General features: G+C 36.8%; 1 long non-coding RNA gene across 3 annotated transcripts in view; it reads left to right on the forward strand.

Moving 5' to 3' along the window:
* The window catches only part of LOC121663683, a 77,144-nt gene that overhangs the window by 14,937 nt on the left and 37,880 nt on the right, over positions 1-24,327 (forward strand). For all 3 annotated transcript variants that reach the window (XR_006015713.1, XR_006015716.1, XR_006015714.1), the window contains exon 2: positions 8,190-8,328. This is a non-coding gene — a long non-coding RNA (uncharacterized LOC121663683). The remainder of the gene's footprint in view (positions 1-8,189; positions 8,329-24,327) is intronic.

Genomic DNA, 24,327 nt, shown 5'->3' on the forward strand with positions numbered 1-24,327 from the left:
TTAGGAATCCAGGGAAACCTGGGGCAGAGGTAGTGTGGTCTCCGCCTTCTCTGTCCTGTCACGTGTGCAGGAATATTTCTATTTTTCATATTGCACCCAGAGTCTTTATTTTCTCCCCAAAGCTACTTGTGTATCTGATGGGAATGTCTATGAACATGTGGTTGTGTCATGCTGCTGAGAAAACTCCCCAGAGAAACAAAGTGGTGGCAAAGATCAGAAAACAGCTGTTTGTGGGAAGTGGGAGCACTGTTGGTTGATTTAGGTAAAGTTCAATTGGAATAAACTCCTGCACTTCATACCTCAGCTGAGAGGCACTTCTGAAATTTTAGAGAAAAAAATCTCTTTGTGTGGACAAGTGGGAGCAGAGAACAGTGTCTGATTAAGTTGAATGAGAAAAGTTATTTTGTTGGAAAAGGGCATAAGGAGGGCATTTGAACTCTGTGCATTTAGCAAAAATTTTTCTAAAGTGTCGTACAAAAATTAAATAACCTTTAGAAAAAGTTACCAAAACTGAAGCACCATTATAGTGTAAACCAAAGAAATTTAATTTACTTCTAAATTCAAATTGTTGGAAGTTGTGTACGTTTCCATTACACAGACATCTCTTTTTTCTCTGTTGTGTTTTGGAAGCAGAGAGAGGAAAAGGAGTAGGGCGTTGAGGAAGGAGTAGCTAAGGCTTATTTTAATTAATAGTGATTTAAGTATGAGCAATTTCCAGCATCTTAGTATTTCTTACAGAAAAGAAGAAAATGGTTACTATCTACCAGGAGTTTTATTTTTCCCTTTGATGTACTCTGCATTCCTCCTGTTGATCATAATATACTTAACAGTTGTGCTTGCAGACTTGAAAGTGTAACACATGCTGATTTGTCCTCCCAGAGGCATGCTAGATTTGACATGCAATACACAATTTGACTTTTTCAAATACTGTATTTGTCACTGTTGAAAAGCTTCTAAGACTATAAACATCATTAGTTAATAAAAAACAACAACAACCAAACCAACCACAAAACACATCAGTTGCTATAGCTTGCTGTGTTTGTACATATATACAGGTATGTGTTTAGAATACTCATAAAAATATTGAATGTTGCAATGGTGTAGGTACCATAATATGTAAAACCAATTTTCAGTAGATTTTTACTGCTGTAAAATAATCCCTCTGGTCCTAAAATTTGTCTTCCACAGCACCATGCTGGTAAGAACTTGCTATTTTGAGTATCTCTTAGATGTCAGAAAAAAAGTAGGGTTATACTGCTGTCAGTACAGAAAGCAGGGCACTTTCCAGGGACAGTCCATGAAATTTAAGTCAGGTAAGTGTGGAAGGTCCCCTGGGAAGGTGATCTAGGTGCTTAAATACTTCCTAATTTTTATAGCACATTCTGGACTTTCCTGGATTTCCTTTTAAATCTTGCGCCAAGCAACAGCAGTGGAAATGCTGCCAGAAGGATTGGTAGACATACCTATCCATTCATGGAAATAATTGAGACTGTATGAAAGTAGTGAGGGTAGCACCCAGCACCACAACCTGGGAACATAATTAATTAAAATATTATTTTTTCTTTTATTTTCTTAACTAGCCCTGCTGGCACAATTTAAGCTTAAATTTAATATATTTAATGATGTTTAATACTTTTTAGAGTAGTCCAGCTGACATGAGTCACGCTAAGGGAAAAAAAGATAACATTTTTGATATAATTCGCTTAGATACTCATGTGATAGGTCCTAACACATGTGTGTAGAAATGGAACAGTGTTAACTTACAGTAGGACTACTGCAGGGCACCTTCAGGGTGTGGGGAGAAAATGTTAACATTTTCTCTGTATGTTTCTTTTGGAAGAGACATTTAGGAAGCAATTTTGCAGCCTTGGTTCTGCTTCTGTGTAAGTTTTTTTTTTTAATCCACCCTCATGAGTTTTTCTTCTGTTGCTTTACCAATTTCATTGTTCTGGAATGTTGCACTCACGTGAGATAGTGCCCTTGGAGGGAGAGAGTCAGAGAGAGAGGAGGGGGCCTTGAAGCAACTTGAGCTAATCTGATTCCTCCCTCAAATTATCCATGTTCCACAGGACTGTGTGCCTGGTGAGTATATGATAGCCATCCATCAGTATTTGCAACTCTGTAGAGATTGTTTCAGGCTGAGGTCAGATTTGCACAGCTTTTGTTAGAAGAGACGCACAGAAGCATGTTGGAAAATATATTTAATTTGTTTTCCCCCTCCATGTGGAATTATCTCTTTAAATGTTTTTTTTTTTTTTTCTTATCTTTAGTTAAACTAAGAGATGGTCCTCTCTGTCAATGCAATTTACATTTCTGAGAATGTTTAAAGACAAATCTCACTGACTGATGGTGTTTTCTACTGTTCAATCTTATTTTTTCCCTTCTTTATGCCATCTCATTATAACTATCATATCTTCCACGTCACACTAAGTGATTTAATGAATCTAGTGAAATATAGACAAATGTGTTCCCTTGGCCATTGGTTCAGTTATCATCAGTTCTCTCTAATTGGAAGAAATTATGTCTTATTTTTAAACTTTATCATTCTCCATCAATTTCCTTTCCCTCCATTTTAGTCTTTTTGGTAGGGCTCAAGGCAAATGTGCTGTACCTCAGAGGAGTGTTTTTTACCTCTTCTGAGAGGTCCCTGAGCCTTCAGCTTTCTTGAGATTGTGTATAAAGTGGCAGTTTTGGCCAGGTTGAACATTTGTTAAGATAAAGGAATCAGCTAGCAGGTCAGAGGGCTTTCCTGTGTGGTGACTTTAATGCTCACAAATACTATGGTTCATTTAAACAGAGTCATAACTAGATATAGGTGTCAGCTCAGGAAAGTAAGACTTGTGGACCAAAATAACATACCAGGGCTGACTGCTAGAGCAGTCATAAGCCTCCTGACAGGAGCGTGCTGGAAGGAGAGAGTTTTTTAGAAGAGGAATTTACTGCTGTGTTCACAGGGTGAACGGGTTGAAACAAGAATTTGGGGGGAAAAAGAAGTCTCCCTGTCCTATGTTACAATTAGTTCAGATTTGGCTCTCCTTACACCAGAACATGTGAGGAGAAGGTGACCAGAGAAGAGCCAGATAATGTTTCTTCTGCTGCCCAGGAAGAACAAGTTTTAAAACCCTTCCTGTCAATGTGAAGCGGAGTTGTGGAACTCAGTGCAAAAAGAAATTAAGGAGGACAAAGCTGTAAGTTAAAAATGGAATTAGTGAGGTTCTTGGAGGGTAGACATCACGGTGGCTATAAAATGTAGCTGTCATGAAGCTGCTCATTCAAGTTAAGTTTAAATCTCCAATTTAACCAGAAAGTGGGAGGAGCATGTCTCTAGTTTTATAATCATCCTTAACTGCCTAGTCTGAGACATGGTCAAGGACAAGCATACACAGTACTGGCAAAGCTATTCTTGCAGGGGGCTTGGATTTTTCTTCTCCAGAAATGAGATGTTTATTTCTGTGTAGAGTTCTGTATTTCTTAAAGGTTGCACTGAAAATAAATTCTCAAATGATAGTATTCGGCCTTTTCCTCTGATTTGCATAAGGAGGAAATGTATAGGTGTTCATCAGGAACCTGTAGTGATCAGGCAAGTTGGATCTGTTACCAGAGTCTTCTGCTCTTCATGCAGCTCTGAGTCTCATGTAGGGATTCAGGTACATTGTTATCATCGCACCCTGTGCTTACAGAATGAATCCAACTGGGGTATCACTTTCATACCTCTAGAAACTGCTTCTTGTTATTTCCTCTCTTGCTTTTGAGATGGTTTGTATTCTTTAAAGTTATACTAGGAGCAGCTTAATTTTTTGTCAGACTAGCTAGATTTTTACGTCACACTTGTAATTTTGTGTCAGACAAGATAGATTTATTAGATTCTGACTCTCCTTCTCTCCCTGATAAGGATGATTTTTTTTTCTTTTTAATTTTGTACTGGGAAAGAAAGAGGGCTTTGGTTGAATCCAATCTATTTGAAGTTTGATTTTCTATTAAAAGGGAGGAAAAAATACCAGAAATCACTTCTTAGACTAATTTTTTTTTCTGTAGCTTCTTTATGGATGGGAATCTTGAACATTTTTGGAGTCAGCTCATTAAAGCACATTTGAGGCTTAAATTTCAGGATTATGCTAGTATGCTAATTATTTCTGAAAAATGTGTCTGGCACATAGTGAATTATGCTGTTGAGTTCTTCAATCTTAAAACAAATATCTACAAGTGCATCTTGGTCCATTTCCCAGTGTTCTTTCACTGTTCTTTTCTCTGTTCCTGGAAGAAGTAAGACTGGGAAGCTGGTGGGGATGAGGTGAGTGGGAGAGACATTAACAATACTGAAGGCTGATAACTATTTTAGATTTTTAAAATCCCTACTTGGACTTCGAAGTTCAGTATATTTAGTAAAGAAAAAAAAAATGCTAATTTAATTAGCGTTTTCATTTATGGTTAATTCTGTTTCAAGTTGACCCTTCCCAAGACTAGTTTTAATATTGGTGTTATCTGTTCCAAGAAAATAGAAAGCAAAAAATGCCTTTCAGTTGGGGGTTGGGAATTTACTTAAACATGAATCCCTGAGGAGAATCACTTGAGTTTTCTTTAGCTCTACCTTAATTGTGTTGAAAAATTTCAGGAGATGAGAGAGAATATGAAATATTCTCCATCATTTAGAAATTTATGGAATATTATTTTAAAGATAGTACATTTATTTGAGTTACTAGTTCACAATTTTGAATTGTGCAAAAATTAGCCCATATATGTTGGGATGGATGTTAATTCTCTTGGTAACTGACTAAATTATACTGAAACATATATATATATATATATGTGTGTGTGTATGTGTGTGTATATATATGTATGTATATATATATATATATATGTAATTAGTACTGCATCTATACACTATAACAACATTTTGGTGGAATTATACCACTTAGATGTATACCTCTTAGATGCCTTGAACCCGAGTTCCTGGAAAATGTTTTCTGGTTATGTTAAACAGTATAGCGATATAGATTGTTAAAGCCCAGGGAAACATGTCTTTTTGTCTTTATTGCAAATCTTGTTGGCATGCAAGTGCATACGATGGCATGTGCATCCTTTGTTTTCTAGAATTCCAAAATCCAAGGAACACTCTTACAAAATTTTGCTATTCTAATCCACATTTTATATCTGTTTGCACAGCAAAATTTAAATGACTGAAGCCTACAGATTCATAAGTTGTAAGTTTGTATTTCATATTTGGTTCCTGAAAATGCCTCCCTTTCCTGGAAGAAGATCTGAGAGGATGCACATTGGTCAGAAATAGCCTCAAGTTCCCAAGCACCAAAGATCTCAGTATTTCATAGCTCTTCCCAGCTCGATTTCAACCTAATTTGGCACATAAATTGTAGTTGACCTCAGACAGAATAATTCAGATGTTTGAACCTCTTAGATGTGTAGCCAAAAGCGAATTGTCTGTTTGCATGTATTTTTAAACATCTGCAAGCTGAGCCGAGAAGCAGAATGCAAATTCTAGGACTTGAAGATACCTGTGAGGTTATGAAAATCCCTTTGGGACTGCAGGGAATCCTGGCGCCTATGAACACTTTTTTATTTCTAGACATGGTGTATTTAGAAATTTAGTATTTGCTTTAATTTCCGGTAACAGAAGTACAAATGACAATAGAAGCAGCTCATCAATAATTTAATAGTAAATGTACGGTCTGAGATAACAACTTTTGTTGAACCTTTTAATGCATATTCCATGAGGACTGAAGGAATTGTTTCCTGCAGTTTGTATTTCTGCTTTATTGGGATAGAAGAGCAATTTTTTGTTCATGCATGACAAAAAAGTTGTAGCAAATTAACACTAGCAGAATTGGTTCTTTCAATAGCTTTCTTTTAGTCAAGTAGATACCAGTATATAGACAAATGATATTTTCAATAGATTGCAGAGGAATTCCCATGGCTCTTAGCTAGGAATAAGAAACAGCTAACTTCTCAGCTCATGATAAGTGGGGTTTAGGTGGGGAGCTTCGAGCTCTTGGAAAATCTGACTAATATAAATATGTGGTGATTATTTCACGTAATTAAATGTTGCGTATATCTCTATAAATTCCCTATTTTCATGATACAGTAATTTTTCCTTGAGATATTTCATTCTCTGACTGTGTTTTTTTTAAAGTAGTGGGGCAAGCCTAAGTTTCAGCAGGATGTGCAACTTGCAAAAATTGACCTTTGAATTGTGTCTAAATACTGATTTTCAAAATGCTTTTATTATCTGAAACCAGGGGTTTGATTCCAAGATGGGATTGTTTGGTTCTTCACCATTATAAAGCCTATAAAATGAGCTCTGATGAGATTTTTTCTGTGGATGTTGTTCATACAAGCACCTATAATACAGGATTCTCTTGACTACAAAAGACATGACTCTTTTTATAACTGCAAGCTCTTTTGGCCAAACTTCTGTCTAGTCATAAGTCCATAACTCACCCTCTTCTACCAGCCATCCTGAACAAAGTTGCATGTCTGTGGTTGGTGAAAAGACTTGTCTGTGCACTGATTTATAAGATCCTCTCAAATCTTTGGAAAGTTTCAATATGTTTTCAGAAACATTGCAAGTGTTGATTCAAGCTGTAAGAAAATGGGTGTGTGGCACCATGTTTTAGATGACTTCGCATGATGTGCTATTACCCAACAACACAAATTCAGTAGGTTCAGAATTTGCCTTGGCCTTCCTTAGTTTGTCTATAGAGTTGTTAGTTCTGAAAGATGTTGTGTTCTGAAACTGAAGGCAATAAGTTACATGGGCCCCCACAAGCTCGTGAGTTCATTTGGCATCCCCATACAGAATCTGCTGCCAGGATGCATCCACAGATGAGACCAAACATGCTGTCATCTCTCCACAGAGATCCCTTTTCTTCTGAAGATCTTGTTTTAAAAAATAGGCATATATTCTGGTCCAGGATAACAAGTTTTTTGGTTTGAGTTTTAGCAGTAGAAGCAGTAGAAATTGCCATATGTGTTTCCTATGACATTGGGGTCATGTTTGCCTCTTCATCTTCAGTAATGAGGTGTGCAGGAGCTGCTTCTCTGAATAGTCCCCTCTCTGATCTTACTGGACTAGAAAATAACTAACATCCTGCCAGGGATAACTGAGTGTGGTATCTTTTGCAGCCACTGAAGGTAAGGAGCTGTGGTTATGATCTTTTTCCCCATCTGTGTCATGGAAATTAGCTGTTGTTTCCTCTCATGGGCCTCAGCAAAATGTTGGCCTTGAGCTTTGGAAACTTGAGGTGGAGAAAAAGGAACGAAATAACTGAGCTCCATTCCATAAAGCAAAATACCCAGGAACAAGATCCAGATGGGAATTCAAGAGTATTTTTGAGCACTAGGTCATCATATTTAGGAGCAATGATTTAGTATATCAGCAGCCAGAAGTAGGAAGGGGCCTTAGCTGGTGTAATTTCAGTTGAGGATAATAGACTATTGTAGCTTTCTGACTATATACATTAAAACAGGTTGGCATACCAATACCTGATGCAGAAGAAATGTGTTAGAACTGCACCTTTAAATACCTTTCAACTTAAATAGGAATCTTTTCAAATCCAGGTTTGAAAGGCACCAGTGACTCACAGGGATGTACATTGTCTGGGAAAATGAAGCTCCTCTGAGACTGGCAGTTTTGGGATGTTGAGCTCAGAAACAGCTGCCTGAGCAGTGTTCCAGGAGAGTGTAAACAGGGAGGGAGATCTGCTATAGCCTATTTGAAGAAGACAATAGTGTGATGTGGTTTGCTGGGGTTTTCTTCCCTCATAACTGTGATGCTTTTGATTAATTAAAGTTTTTGACAATGTCTGATCATGAGGTAAACTGAAGTGTAGAGCCTGTTAGAGAACTAGTTCAGCTATGAAATGAAGGTTAATTTATTATGAGTTCAAATGGAAATTATGTTTTTGGGGAAACAACTTGGGGATCTATCAAGTCAAGCTTTTATGTGAGCCTAAGTGTATTTGACAGGTTAGCTTGTGGGTTTATTTCTGTCATGTCTTAAGACAGAAAGCAACATGTCTTTGTCACAAAGCAACTCCAGTTGTATAATTTCAAATGAGGCTATCACCTGTATTGTGGAAAACACACTTTTTACTTTCTGTTTCCCAGGACTTGCTGACAGAGCAGCAAATTTACCACAAATCACCTTTGTCTCACCTTGCACTTTCCCTCCACAGATGCAGGGGTCTTGCTGAGCCATTGCCAACCCTCGGCAGCGAGGCTGTGCCAAGCAGAAGGATTGCAGTGAGCCTCGTTCCATGTCCTGGGGGAGCCAAATCCCAAGTGTGGCAAAACCCTCTGGGGGGGGTAACAAAGGTGCGTGAGAAATGCTGGGACCATGGCTCCATATTGATTTTATATTCATGTTTGACATGTAGAGTGGGAGTAATATTCCAGTGGCAATTCTCTCAAGACGTGCACCACTATACAAAATAAATGTCAGTGCTTGCCCTCCATGAATGCAGCCTTCTGATTCACACAGATAATTTGAAGATTTTGAAATTTAGGTTGTCCACTCCTCTTTCTTGGCAGCGAAAAATTAATTAGTGTGTCCTGAAATCATTGTTAAGAAAGCAACATCAGGAATTTTTCTGCTCCTTTTGCTCTTCTTTGGAGACTTTGAGCAACAGTAAATGTTCAGGCTCACCAACAAAGATAAATGCTGAGGTCTGATCCATCCTGCTTTTCTCCTGCTCTCTGCTGCACCTTCCCATATCTCCCTCAGCCTTTCTGATGAGTTCATAGTAAAAGTCGCATTTCAGATAGTCAGTACCAGAGAGCACAGAGATAGAACACTGATTGTAAGCATAAATATATTCTGATAAATCACAAGTCTGTGATTGGTAAAAGCCAAGTTTTGATAAAAAATGAGTCAAATTCAGATAAAACATAAGCCAGGCCTCATAAGCAATTCTGATATTTTTCTTGAATATGCTAATTTCTAAGCTATTACAATTATGTTCAGGTGCAATGTGAAGCTTTTGCAATTTTATTGCCAGTGAAAAGTGCACACTTCATAGCTGGAGACTGAAATCCACTATTCCTTTAGTCAAAAAATGTGCACAAAAAAGGGAAAAAAAAATTTCCCCGCTCTATACTGTCAGAGTATAGAGGCTGATGGTGTGGGAACACCCTGAAATTTGCACAGAAAGGTTGTGTTCTCCTCTGCTGAGAATGACATCTGTAAACATCATGGTGGAGAACACTATCCATTGATACATGGAGAGAAATGTCTAATTAACTTACTTCATTGCCTGAGAAATAATTTGAATAATGTGAAATAATTTGATTGTCTCTATTCTGAACCTGAAGGCAAGACTGAGAAAGTCCAGGGTGTGAGTTTTCCATGGGGACTGAAATCAACCAGACTGGTGGGACTTGTATGCCTTGTGCACGTTGCTGGTACCTTCTGGGATGAGGACTTGATTCTCACTGCAAATTTTCTGAAGCTGTCTGTTCCTTTCTGTGGTCTTTAATTTCCTATAGACAGGGAAAAATTAAAATGAGTAAATTATCATGTCAGGCTTTAGGAAAGGAAACATACTATTTTCATTAAACCAAATATATTCTTAGAAGTAATTACATTCCTTTGGTTGGAGAAAGTATGGTGTCCTCACTTCCAGTTTCCCCTGTGACTTAAGAAAACAAACAGAAAAACCTCCATGGTGAGCTAGGATGTTTGCCTATTTTAACATTAAGGAGTTACTTAGTCCAGTCACTTTAAAGTAGTAAGAAACCATAGATACTGTATTAGCTGCTCAAAAAAATTTAATTCTTTTTAGGAAAAACAGAAACACTGATTTCTTCACTTAAGCTTAAAAAGGAGTTACCAGGTGGTCTCTTTCCCAAGGTTTGGGCAGATAATACATTCAAGGCTTACAGAATAAAGAAGCATAAGCCTCAAGCAACTCTTCTCCCCATATTCTTTTGAATTACTGTACAGTTATTTATGTAAGGGGCTTCTGTTGTTCCCTTAATGACTACCTAATTTTCTTGCTGTGTTTCCTCTCACAGGATCACAGGATGACTACACAGTTACTTCAGTGATATCAGTACTAGAATAGATAATCTTAGATTTCTAGACTGAAATATCTTCACAGAACATGAAAAAAGGGAAAAAAATAATACGTTTTTCATGCTTGAACAAATATAACAGTGATGAGAAACTAGGTTGTTAAGATTAGGCAGTGGAGAGGTAATGCTTGAAACTGATAGCTTTCCATATCTTAGTTTTAAAATGATACCACAATGCATTTCACAAAAATACTGAATAAAAATATGACTTTTGACCATTTTCAGTGCTGTTACATTTACAGATATTTTCATTTCTTCCCTAGTAAGGTGCCAATATTAGAAAAAAAAATTATTATTCAGACTAAGTTTCTGTGCATGATTTTGAGTGGATATTACGCCGAAAGTATTGGTTTTTTACTTACTGGCAATATACTAAAGTGTAAATGGTATACCAAGTTAATTGAACAATATTTTCTTATTACTTACCCTTTTGAGCACACAAATTTTTTTCAACAAGATAGAAATATCTTTCAATGTTCAGTTAGATAAAAAGACGTATACAAATATTGCTTAGTAGCACTCTTTTATTAAAATGATTTCTAAGAAAAGAAAATTAGGACTATTTAATGTTTTTCTTCACCAAGGAAAACAATACTGAGAACAGAAGAAACTGTTTATCTGGAGTATAAAATGCTTCTCTCTTCTTAGGAGATGCAAATACCTTTTGTTTCACCATATCAACAAATGTTTCTTCTTATGTTGTGGAGCAGAGTTCGCTTATAGCTTCTGGTCCAGAAAATGATTTTAAGATGCAGTTTAAGCAGTAAGCCTCTAATAGTTTATTATGTTGTGAATTTCCATTGCTCATTCCTATTGTGCAGGTAATGACTTTGGGGGCAGAAAGTGAGATGAAATTCCCCATTGAGTAGATAAACACTCATTTATTACTGCTTCTCTGGGTGCCAAATTATAGGCTAGTTGATAGTGACAACCTCTATCAGTTTTTAGCCTTTGACTCCAGATGAGTGAGGTAATCACATGACTCATATCACCTCCAAAGGAAAAGCTTCTCTTCTGAAAGAGTGGTTAAAAGACTGTTGCTGCATTATTAATAAAAAACAGAGGCAACACAGAATCCCTGATGTCTCAGGATGATGAGGTGAGACTTTGAGTTGTCCCATAGGAAATGGTTTTATTTTATTTATTTTCTTCCAGCAAGTTTTGCGTTTCCTTTGTTGCCACAGGCAGCTGTAGTGCTTTCATGTATGGGGTACAAAATGCAAATAGCAACTCTACAGTTGATAAGTGGTTGGAAATGTTTAGTGCTACAGAATGGCAAACCTGCTTGCAATGTGTTCTCTCCTACATACACTTCTATTTTGTAGTACATCTGCTCAGGGTTCCTGGGTGACCTTGAGGAGCAAGGACACTCTGCTAAAGTCACTGTGAGGGTGATATGGGATGGTAAAATACTTGGAGCAAGCATCAAAATAGAGTATTATTGAAAAAAATCACTCAATCACTCTTCCTAATCCCATACACACTGAATTGGTGAAGGGTATGTAGTCAGAGGCTCAGTGTTTCATTAATGATGGATGATGTAATTCAATAATGCAGTTTAAAATTAACATTTAGTAAGGACTCACCTATGGTTAATTTGTAATAACTTCACTTTTATTTTGATGATTTAGGTTCAATGCTCCAGCAGCCCTGCCTTGGGAACACTGTCTAACAAGTTTAGCTGATAATGTTTAACAAGAGCCAGGGGAGCAATGACACCTAACCCATAAGAGATTTAAGGAGCAAGAGAGTCCCTCCGATCTAGAACATTCCTATAGCTCATAGCTCACTGTCATTGTCACCTCTATCAAAAGGAGCTAGTTATCTTCATATGATAATGCACTTCCTTGTATTTCTTATTTAACAGTTTTAATTTTTTCAGGTGTACGAACACACAATGTTCATGTTTTTGCCCCCTGATTTTGCACAGCAACTTGTAATGGGTGTATGTGAAATGCCTGTCAACCTACTAAGTACTTACCTAATGAAATAATATTTTTTAGTAACAATATACCTTGGCTAGGTGATACAATGAGGCTAGGGTAAGTCACACCACAAAACAGAGTGCAAAATTTAAATTAATGAGGTCTGGGTTTGGGGCTTTTTTTGGTGAAAGGGATTTGAAGTTAGGCATATGTTTATTGCCCAGTCAACAGTTTTATTAGTAAAAAGTGCTGAGGTACAGTTTTAGTAGAAGAACAGCAGTGCTCAGCAAGTGCTGAGTGCAGTAGGCAGGTACCATTTGTGTATGTTGGCAGTGGAGAGGATGGCGCTGTGGAAGTTAACAGTGTGTTTGTAGCTCCTTATCGTACTTTAGTTGATCCATGACTTTCACGCAAGTCCAAAGAAAATCAACCAGGATGGTCAGCATCCTAGAAAACTTTTCCCAAATCCACAATTTGAAAGATTAGTCAATTGAAGAAAAGGTTTAGGATTGAGATTCAAATACATGAGAGGCTGTTGCAAAGACGAAAGTACTAAACTGTCCTTTTGTCTGTGGGGAACAGGAGAAGAATAATAATGTTTTTACATTCTAGTGAGGGAGATTTAAGTTAGACATTAGGGAAACCATTGTAAGTGTAAGGTTAATGAAGCACAGCAGCTGATGGATTAGAGATGCTGAAGCATTCCTGTTGAAGATTCTGGGAATGAGTTAGGCAAACTTCTGTCAGAGGCAGGTTAGTGATCCTTGCTGTGAGCAGAGGGGTGGCAAAGATGGCTCGTAGCATCCCTACCCACCCTGTCTAAGTCAGCTCTGTTTTCATACTGTGCTTGGGAGACAGTGAGGTTAAAAACTTTGAATTGGCTTCTTTATCTTGATCTGTTTTATGATTGTGTGTCTTACTTTGCTCCTGTTAGGGTATACGATAAAACCTAAATATACTTTTGACCAGCAAGTTTCCACAGCTTTCTTTTCCGAGGAAGGGGTATTAAAAGAAAATGCAGCATGTATTTTTAATACTGTCTTAGCTCTGGTTTTTTGTTATTCGGCAGTATTCTTTGTTCATATATTGTGAATGAAATATTTTTCTAATAATTTGAAACAAAATTTGCATCTTGTCATTGGGTAAAATTAAATCCCAGAAATTTATGGGTTAATTTCCATTGTTATTTAAGGAAGATTTGTGGAAATTAATTAATTGGGGGTTGTAAAATGCCCTTGTGCATTTTTTTTTGGATATTGTAATATGAATAAATAAAGTCCATTTTTTTTTAAGTCTGTGTAGCATTACATAATTTCCCACATCAATTTAAACTTCTGTTCTCTAGAGAAGGTGTTATTCACAGTAAAATCCTATGGTATTCAAAGTAATATAATGTGCCTGGTCGCAGGTGATGAAGACATTGTTTTCTAGAATGGATGGTAAAGTTCATTGGAGCATTAAAAAGGGTATTCTTGGTATCTCATATGTAGCTACAGCCTAAGCACTTGAATAACCAGCAGAGCCATTAGGATGTCTGCCTGTAAGAATACTAGTGTTGGCGGTGAGAAAATAGAAGTATTTTTTGCTCATCATTGTCTTTCTTCCTTATGTTTCCTTAGTATCTGACCTTTCTTGCTTAAATATTAATTTGCCTGACCTGTAGTTTGCCTTTTCATGTCTTCTTTTTGTTTCAGTTCAAGAGCTGGAACAGAAAAATAGTATTGGGTCCCCCCTGATATATTTCCATTGAATGGTAACAGAATTTAACTGACTGATATTATACATTCCTAATGAATTTTATTTACAGCAATGGAGATTAGAAAAACACATTCTAACAAAAAACCAAATCACTGTTTTCCACACAAGTGCTTGTTCCAATGTGCTCTTAGATTTGGAAAAAGAGCAGTGCAAAATTCCATCAACATTTTTTAATTAGGAAAGATTTTAATTGTGATCTCAGACTTCAGAAAGATTTGCGGTCTTTCTGAGTGGTAAAATAGTGGCATATATAGCTTCTGCCTCTCTTAAAACTCTTCGTTGAAAATCACAATTAAAAGTGTATTTTTGCTGCTACTGTCACCACACTTTAGTTCTGTGACAATTTTAAAGGAGGAATTTGCTTTGAGTCCAACAGGATGGGGCTGAAGTGCTACACATGAGAGAGAAGATATTCTAGTGGGTTTTTAATAGATTTAAAAAAAAGCACTGTTTGTCTTACAGAAACAAGTAAAGGGCCTCCTGTGACACATAAGATTTTGTAAGCACACTGAACTGGCAATCAGCTAATCTCTGGTGTCAGAACGCTATCAGTAATTGGATCCCCTATGAAACAACAGGAGTCAGCGGTGGGTGGATTGTTTCTTCGCGGTGCAGCGCAGGCAGCTGAGCGCTCCGTGCTCAGCTGCGAGGTTGTGGGAGCATGATTGCCACAGTATCAGGAGAATTGAGACAGGTTTTTAATTACCGCTTTATTGAATTATTTGGTATTATTTCTTGCAAGTGCGCAATGAAGCACCATGTGAGAATACTAATTTCTACTCGGTTAATCATGGATAGTAGGACTTCTGTTGCATGCTTGTAGCTTGCTTGTGTCTTTTAGTTTTATAGTAATCATGAGAGATACCACTTTTGCAGTTCTATACTTAATGTAGGTAAATTTTTGAGTCAGAAACAATATTGGTAATGTGCTTGAGATATTATGATTGAAAGTCACAGGAGGGATTTCAGCTTTTCAGGGCACCTGGCATGAGAATGCCTTGTTGTTTGAGAACAAAAAAAACCCATCAAAATTTAGAAGGCAGAAGTAAGAAATAATCTTATTTTCTGTTGTTTGTAATAAGTAGGCCTGTTTTGACTCAACTGATTATCAGAAGCCCCTGTTCTGCTGTGAGTATTTTCACCAAGAGCAATAACTCCTACAAGACAGATGTCCTGATATTTTTAAAGAGTGGTTTAAATATGTATGTGTATGGTTTTTTGCATCTATTTGATGTTAAAATTAATTTTAGAGACAGCCATGATGTAAGATGCTCTTTTTCTTTTACTGCCTCAGTCCATACTTCTGTGAAATAATATAGCATATTTTTCAAGCCATTTAGGGCCCTAAAAGGCTAACTTTTTAATCACCAAAGTACCAAACAAAGCCAAGTCTTTGAAACTGTATAAAAACATTTACTATCACGTTATGTACTTAGCATAACTTGAACAACAGCTTCAAGTTTCTGAAGCTAATTTTTTCCCTCTGCTTTGACATAATTTTCCTTCACCAATCACCTGCGACTGTTATTTATGCTTGAATGAGTCAAAATACTTGAAAGCTGTTTTACTATCTTATTCTAAATCTGGAGGACCTCAAAGTCAGTCCCTATTCAAATTATATCCATTGAGTAGAATTGGAAATGGGGAGTATCCCTCTGGGGAATAGGGAATATATAGGCAGAGGAATACATAGGGGGAGCATTTTAAAAAGCATTTTATTTAAAATGAATGTTTGTGTGTTCTACATTTATACTCTATAACTTCAGAAATGAACATAATTTCAGCATTTATCATCCATCCACAGTGACACTTTTTTTACTTTGCAGACCAGACTAGGCAAATAGAGGGAGAGCAGTGTTGTGTCTTCTTAGCCATGTGTCATTACTACATGACTGTGACAACAGTAAACTGTTGTTTCATGCAGCTAAAGCAGGATTAGAACTGACTTTGTAAAGAGATAAAGGAAGGATATTTTAAGTCCAGTAAGTTTTAAAAACCTTTCACAGAAAGACAGCTTTTGATCTGATTTGGCGTAGAAAAGAAGAGTTTTTTGTCTTTGAAATTAATTGCTCCTCTTCCAAGAATGGTTTCATGGAAATTAGTTCCTTAAATGAAAGTATTTACTACGGGTGAGCCCAAATCAGTTTTTTCTGCTCTCAGTGGTTAAATTAAAAAAACCCAAAAAAATCAGGTGTATTTGCATCATTTTATTATTTTGCCTGAATGAATGCTACACACAGAAGTGGAGTCTCCTTTTGCAGAGTCCTTAAATACCTGACTGTGTCTTTATCTTCACTGGGGTTCTCTCCCTGGAGCATTGGTTCAGAGGGGGATTTGGGTTTTTCCTTGTCCTTTTCAAAACACACACACTGTTATGTTTTGGGTTTTATTTTTAAGATTGTTTCCTCAACCACTACCTCTTGCCATACTTTTCCCAGCCTTTAAATATTTTTCTCCCCTATTGTAGTTTTCTGTGAGAAGGCATTATGTGCAGGGTTTTGCTGCAGCCACTTTTCACATTTAGAGTTCTGCTTTTTCAGCTTATTTTGGTAGATTGAGCAAAGTGATAAGATCGCTATGTAGGAAAGTTAGACAAATATGTTGGTGCTGTCCTTGGCACCGATACTTTTCCAAATACTCTATTTTCTTAGTTGTCTTTTTCATATTCCACATAATGTCAGCATCACAGATTCAGGGTCTTAATCAGACCCCAACTTTGCGGTTATTGCCTCTCTTTTTACAGGTTTTTTTTCCAACAACATCAAAAGATAGTTTCCTTATTTTCTTTGTGTGAGAAACGCCATTTATGTTTTACTTTACTTTGACCAATTATACATTTTTTACACCTGCTGTTTCTGTGGCTGGGTGTGCAGTGAGGCAGCTTCTTGGTTCCCAGTGCTGGGTTGCTTGACAGGCTGTGTTGACTAATTGGTCTCTGCCATTTTCTCTGTCTTTATCTCCTTTCTCTCGCTCCCCCAGTCTGAGCAGAGTCTCACTGAGAACAGCCCACAGGAAAGCACTCTTCTAGAGCTTCTGACAATCACCTTGTCTTTGGTGCTGTTATTAGCGAAACAAAAGCAAAAGTCCTCATGTGGGCTTCCTGCAAGTAGTGAGGAGTCAAACTGTGAATTCAGCATCTTTTCCCTACTTTGCAGCCAGGAGAGAAACATATGAGTGATGTTTGAGGCACAGATCAGGCAGCTTTTTCAGAACACCAAAGAGACTGTTAAGTTTTTGATACAATGTTTATGTTTTGTCCTTTCAGGAGAAGTAATCATAGCATGTCACATTTGGTTAGGTAATAGATTTAAGAACTGAATCACAAGGTAGGTATAAGGACAGCACTCCATTCTCACACACTGTATATAAACTTTGAGCATCCTTTTGCTCTTCAAATTGAATAAGCCCATGTAGAAATGGATGGCTTTACCAGTGCTCAGAAAAGTGAAGGAAGTTAATGCCTAAAGTGATTTAATATAGTATTAACCTTCTTCACTAGAATTTTAATTCAATTTGAAAAGTGTAGAAAAGCTTTTTGTTCATGGCATTTCATGACATCATTTTAACTGCATTTACTGGTAAATTGATGCCATCATAGAGCAGAACAGTCAACTTTTTAATGTGTATTTCAAGTTTGGAATTTAAACATAACATTTGATGTATTCATGCTTGAAGTTCTACTTGAGAAAAGTGTCCTGAACAGAATACAGGAATTTAGAACTACAGCATCTAACCTCTCTTTATTCTGCCCAATCAAAATGCCCTGTAAGTATAACATGATTTAGTTTAAAACATTTCATCATTGAATAGTAAATTCACATATTTTCTTTTGTTTTAAGAAGATATATGGTCCAAAGTTAAGGCTTTTGGGGCATCTTAATTGTGTATCTCCCTGTTTAACCTGCTAACAGCTCTTTGCTTCTTTTTTTCTCTGGTCTGTGGTTCTGGACTAACCACTAGTCTGTTTAAAACCTATGTACGTATTTTTTATTTCTGATATAAAGTCAGCCTTAATTCCATGGCAAGGTATTTTTCTCATTTTGGGATTAGATTGCTCTTTGCTATGATGTATTCCTAATGATCTGAAGTACTATGATTAAGTCTTGTATGAACTATAACTTTCCATCTTAGGTTAACTCAAACTTTAATTTGCAGCAGGGTAACTTTGATAATATCCCAAACACCTCTGTTAGAGTGACACAGTTGTCCAAGTGCACTATAAACTAACCTTGAGCTGCTACACGTTCTGCAATTGACTTGTTGGAGGACGTGCTTGGCAAGATCAGTGTCAGTGTCTCTGGATATTAAGGGTTTTCCTTGCACATCAGCTTCTTTGATGTCCACAGTAGGTACTCAAACCAATGCAGCTGCACAGTGTGACAAATACCACCAGCTACTATGGCAGATGGCCAGGAAAGTTGTTGACCTTCAGGCTAAATACTCAATTAATTTTAATTTTGACTCTTGGATCCATTCTTCCTTATCCTATTGACTTATAAAAATCAGTGGAAAGCATCAATAGAGAAGTTTCATTTACTTCTTTTTCACCTAAGATCACGTAGCTTGTATGTGTATGCATACATATCCATAAAAAAAATTCCCAAAGTATGTAGATTAAAGTTTATTGGTAACTTGGTTTAATTTCATCTTTTTCAAACTTAAACTCACAAAAGATTTAGGTTGAAAAATTTTGAAAGTGTGAACAATTGAATTTTAATTGTGGTCACTCAGGATTAAATCTAATCCTGACTGCTAGATTCCTTAGCCATTTGAAAACATTTTAATTACTAATTATACCTGTACAAAATTACTTTTTAAATAAATGCAAATCTGCATTTCAAGGACATAGTGTATTTTATAGTGTACATAGTGTATTATTTTCATCATCATGTTCTCAGTAATATACAAAGCAGAAATTTTGTCAAAGAAGTTTACTAAGTTGAAGGTTTATCTCACATCCCACTGTTTAAGCAATTAAGATCTGAAATCACTTACTTGGGAAAGTAAAAAACTTGATGACGTGCAAGGTATTATCTCTGACCACCAGTGGCCGTCTCCTCCACCAGTCTGTTCTCTGGGAGGAACTGAGGTCTGACTGATGGTCCCTCTGGATGGATACAAGGAGGAAGCTGATGAACCCCCCTATGGAGTTTGTCCCTCCTGCTCAGTCGTGGTTCCTCCCGCTGGTGTCTGTGGAGGCTGGCCCTTTCCTTGACTTACCTTTGAGCAATGAGGGAGCAGAGCAGGAGAGAGCCAAGGAAAAGACAGGACTGGCCTTGGCAGCAAACATGCTTTATGTGAAGACAAAAAGAGAAGCTTAGGGAGGAGGTGTGAGTGTTGTCTAGCCCATTTTGTCTGCTGTCAAATGCCTTTCTGCATTTCTAACTAGTCAGTGCAGACAGTTTCCTTAAAAATCTAAATAGGTAACGTTCTGGTGTACGTCAATGAACATGCACACAGACAAGTTTGGGGATCCTTTGACTTCAAATCTCTTAACCAAATGAGAAGTGTTAGAACACTTCATAGGGGAAACAAAACAGAACTAGGACAACTTACTCTTTTCTAGAATGCATCACTGCTGTCTTTAATTGCTCAAAGCTGTGGGTACAAATGACCACCTTTCTTTGCTGCTATTCTGTAAACAGGTTTAAGGTAACGCCCCTCACAAAAACCAGAATAGAAATGAATCCTAAATGAGGATCCTATCAAAGATTTCTCTTAAAACTAAAATTAGTCTTTAAAGGGCATGTTATGCAAAGTGCCTATGATGGTTTTTCTTGAAAATGAAGGTAAGATTTTGAGAAGAAATTAGAAGATTTTTTTGTATTTGTCATAAGTTTTTCTTCAATACCATATGAACCGCTGATCAGTTAAGTTCATTTGCAAATATGAAGTGAGGGGAAAGAGATTACTCAGAAGAAAATCTGTATGATATAAAGCCTTCTATTTCATAAAAGAGATCAGATCCAAATTCAACTAGTAGTGATTCAGTAGTTAGCAGTCAACTGTTATCGCTTGGTCAATAGCAAAATGAGAAATCGAGATGATACCTACTTGGTATTTTTTAAAAACTCTTTTCCACCTGAAGCAAATGTATGTTAATGTTAATGAACATTGGAGCTGCAAGGGAACTGAAGCTGGAGACATTTTGTAAGGCATTTGATTTGTCTTTATTTAATGCTCTTGACTGATACTTGTAAATGGGGCCAGATGTTAGATAGAAAGTCCACAGTTTTGGCTGCGTTTAATTTCTTGTTGTAGACATTCTTTCTGTACTGTTTAAACCAGAGTACACTTTTCATTAACTTTAGTGGATGGAGGATCATGCCCTTGCATCATAATTTTATTGAGTCTTATTGGAAAAAGTATTCATATAGACCCTGAAAATGTTTCGTGTTTCAGAGGAAACAGACTACATTATGATTGTGTTTAGAAAATGGGAAAGAAGGCTTTAAAGTAGAACAGATTCCTACAGATGGTTTTGCATTAATAACAAGTGCTAGAAATGTTTACATGGTATGATTCTCACTTGGTGACTGGGGAGTATATTAAAGATGGAAGGTGTTTCCAAGCCACTGCTGTTACTTGTTAGTCTGTTCTATGAATACAGCAGAATTTCTGGCTGGTCTTATGGAAATGACTGAAAAATATTTGTGAAATTAAGAAAAAACATCTGAAAATTTACCATCTTCAGTAGAAGCTCATCTAATGTTAATGTATGCTGTGGGTTCAAATTTATGTCCCTTTGTCAGTAAGCTAATCTGAAAGAGTTTAATTGGGAAATAACTATTACCCTTTTCCTCAATGGGACTGAGCTTTCAAACCTATTGAAATTCATCATCAGTCTTATACAAATTATCTTAGAAAGCCTAAGGAAAATTCAATGGGTGTATTTCCCTCAGGGTCCACCATACTGATTACAAAAAATATCCATGCTTAATACCGAGTTTATGCTTATATCTTCACAACTGATCATGAAAGAGATTCAGTGTATACATTCATGTGGAGCCAGTGATGCTGCAAGTGCTTACAGCTCTGATAAATTCTCTAACGGCTTGCATTTATGCCAAACTGTGCTTTGCACTTCTGACAAAAATACATATGTAACTCCCAGGGCATAACATGTGTGTTCATTTTCTCACCACACATGCAAATCCGATGCATCAGACTTGACAGTGTATAACAGAACATTTCCTATTTTGAACTAGCTCTACTAACACTCTGTCACCTTCTGTAATAACCCTTTACCTTTCCTAGGGTGAACCACAAATGTTTGCACTCATGCAATGTTGACAATGTCATGCAACACTGATTTCTTGTCATCAACCACTTCTTGTCATATACCATCAGCTGCATGATCTTATATTGTACAATAGCAGCTGGAACTCAGTTGTGAAATAAAGACCACACAGTTGGCTTTTGGGACCTCCTACTTTAGTGTTGTGAAATTCCTATGGAGTATGATATCCTTTGTTTTTTAAGAATGCATAACTTTCTTAAAAGTAGTGTTGCTGTTTGTTTTCTATTAGGCTTGCAAAATTGTGCCTGGCACAGTCTCAATAGAAGCTTATTCTCCTTTTATTGTTTAACTTAAATTTTGCAGTGGTGGAAACTCAGCTGGATTTTTCATCAGGTTGAAGGTCAAATTCTTTTACAAATTAGGAAAAAATTAGATTAAGTTCCCTATTTTTGGAGAACTTCAGTAATGTTAACATTTCTTCACTTCCTATATCAAGTTTCTGATGCCATCAGAAAGGACGGTTAGCAGCATTGCCATCAGAAAGGAGTGCAGGAGTGGCAGGGGTTCTTATTCACATGGGTATTTTTAAATCCATGACAGAATGGTGAGGGCAGTAGGAGATGCATATTTTCTTCAATGTCCACCTTATTGTAGACCTCTGCTGCCTGGTGTTATTTCAGTTTTACAGGCAAGGAGGTGTTAAATTTTGTCCCTTCTGTTCTCTTATGTTTAAACATTTGTGTTTCCATGTAAAATTCCTGACATCTTTAGCATCCTGTCCTTTTGCCCAAGAATGCTCTTTTGCATGTGACAAAAAGCTGTTCCTCCTACTAAAACAGGGCTCATATGCCAGGCTTACTTGAAGTCTCTGGAATGACAGCATGAAAGTTTCACCACAAACAATCAGCTGGTTGCCTTCTTAGGCATTTAGAGACCTGTTGGCTTCTCTTTGACCTGGTGGGTACCTGATATTCATACTTTTAGAGCTTTCTGGGAACCACAGGCAGGACCGTGAAGACAGTGTCCCGTTTATATCCAACCTAGACTCAGCAGATTTCATAGGAAGAATGGAATTCAGAAAGTGGTGCAACAGAAATCCAAAGCTAGGTGCCCTGTGCTGCTTCCTGCTGTGGCCAGCATGTTGTCTCTGCAGTCAGTGGTTCTGATGCTCTCCTGGAGGGAGGGATAACTGCAGCTTGCTTGCTGTGGATGCTGGGTTTATCAAGCCCTGCTACTTAAAAGCATTGTTCATTAAACCAACCAAACAAGGGAATTAAACAGATTATAGGCTTATCGTAGAGCAAGTGAAAGACAGAAAGCATGTAATTGGAAGGTGGAGTGTTTTGACAGCTTCTGCAGATGGCAACAGACAGAAAGGGGGATTTTGTTCCTAAAGTGTAACTTTCTTTTAATAAGGCTCAAATAATTCTAGCAGCTCCTTTGAGGGTATTGTATTTGGCATGAAAAATATGGCTGCATCTCCTTCTATGTATTGGTTATGAAAATTTTATTTGGGCATTTTTTTCTTCTTCATGATCCAGAACATTTTGTGAGCAGTACCGTTGTTCAGTTTCTGTACTAATTTTTGAAGCAATGCTCTGATTTGTTTTTGCAGTGTAGTGTTATCCAGAAGGATCAGGAATTTAGTATTGACTCAGAAACTTTGTGTTATTTTATCACTTGGCAGTGTTTTCATATTCAGTATGATGTCTGAAGCAAAATATTTACATGGAAGATTGTTTCAGAATGCTTAATTTTCAGAAACTTATATAAACATAAAAATAATACGGTGAAGAATTTATTTTTACATGCTTTTTAAAGGCTTTTGCCTTTTAAAAACCAAAAGGATTTCCTGAGGGATATGCTTGTCTACATCTATTTTCTCTCCAGCATATGAAATGACAGGCTATACAAAGTGCCCAAATATTAATTTTTGTGGCATGTCTGTGTATTCATCTGTCAACCTTCAGTGAATTTTTTGGTTTTCTATTAGCTTGTCCCAAACTGCTGGCAAGCTAAATTTCTCTAACAGACATCAATTCACTGCATTAAATTCCTATTCTACTCTGCAAGACGTATTGATTATTTTTTTCTCAGCAAAGTGACAAATACCATTTTCATGACAATAATAGAGATTGATTATGATCTTATGGAACAGAGAAGGAACCAATATTGCTGAAAGAACCTTGGGGCTTATAAAAAATTGGAAAAAAGATCATTTGAATTAATAAAAAAAATAATTAATTCATCTGTTGCTGATGAAGCTGAAGTATTTTTGATATAATAAAAACTACAGTAAATGCATGATCATTGCTGAAGTGAGTCAGATTTAAATCCATTTGTAACATTTGGTGTCTGAAATCACTTGAAGAAATGCTAGTAATCCATTGCGAAGGGCTCAGACTATCAGCTCTAGAAGACTTTAAAAGTTTTTCCTATGCATGTAGGTATGCATGATGACATATACATTATCATGCTGTTTTATCTTGATCAGTGGAAGTTGAACCTGGAAGACTGAGGAAATATGGTTGGGCTTTGTATAGGAGTGTCTATTGTAAGCCTAATAGGAAATTGGTTGGTTTGGGGTTTTTTTTTGGTTTCGTTTAGTTCTTGTCTCTTTTTTTTGTTGTTTGTTTTTGATTAATTTCATTTGTATCTCATATTATCTTTGCTGGAGATATAAACTGCAGGTCGAGCTCCTTTACTCTTCTCTCATACCTGATCCACTCTAAATGAAGCTGGACCGAGAGACAGTGAGGTATCAAGATGAAACTTAAGTATTTAAATTTGACACAGAGTTTGTTTATTCATGACATGGTGTCAAAGCAAATTGCAACAAAATTCACGTGGGGTATAACAACATATACAGTTTGCATGTGCTATTATATCTTATCTTACATTTAAACAAAAAAAAGAATACCTGTTAATGGATGCTTTCATATAAGGCAGGGTTTTCTCTGTGTGATATGACTAAAATTCACCTCACATTTGACAACCTTGTATCAATTTTAATACTTTTTTTTACTTCAGAATATATTTTTCTGATTGATGTGTAACTGAAAAACCAAGGTTAGAGTAAAATGGATGTTAAGACTTTCAAACAAACTGGAAGTTAGGACAGAAAAGAAAAAAAAGGTATGCTAATAACTCTAGTCCCTGAAATGACACTTCTTTTGCTTTAGCTTATTCTCTGATTTTCTCCATCAAGAAATACGAAGAACTACACTTTTAGTCTAGGAAACGAAATTCAGAAAAGTAAGCTTGTAGACATGAGCCAGAGTAGTATGCAAAACTAATTAATTCTGTGTCTCTTGCACA

The sequence above is a fragment of the Corvus kubaryi genome, unplaced genomic scaffold (assembly GCF_017639235.1).
Source record: "Corvus kubaryi isolate FWS band 111438036 unplaced genomic scaffold, C.kubaryi_AGA036_p1.0 129, whole genome shotgun sequence".
NCBI classification, from domain to species: domain Eukaryota; kingdom Metazoa; phylum Chordata; class Aves; order Passeriformes; family Corvidae; genus Corvus; species Corvus kubaryi.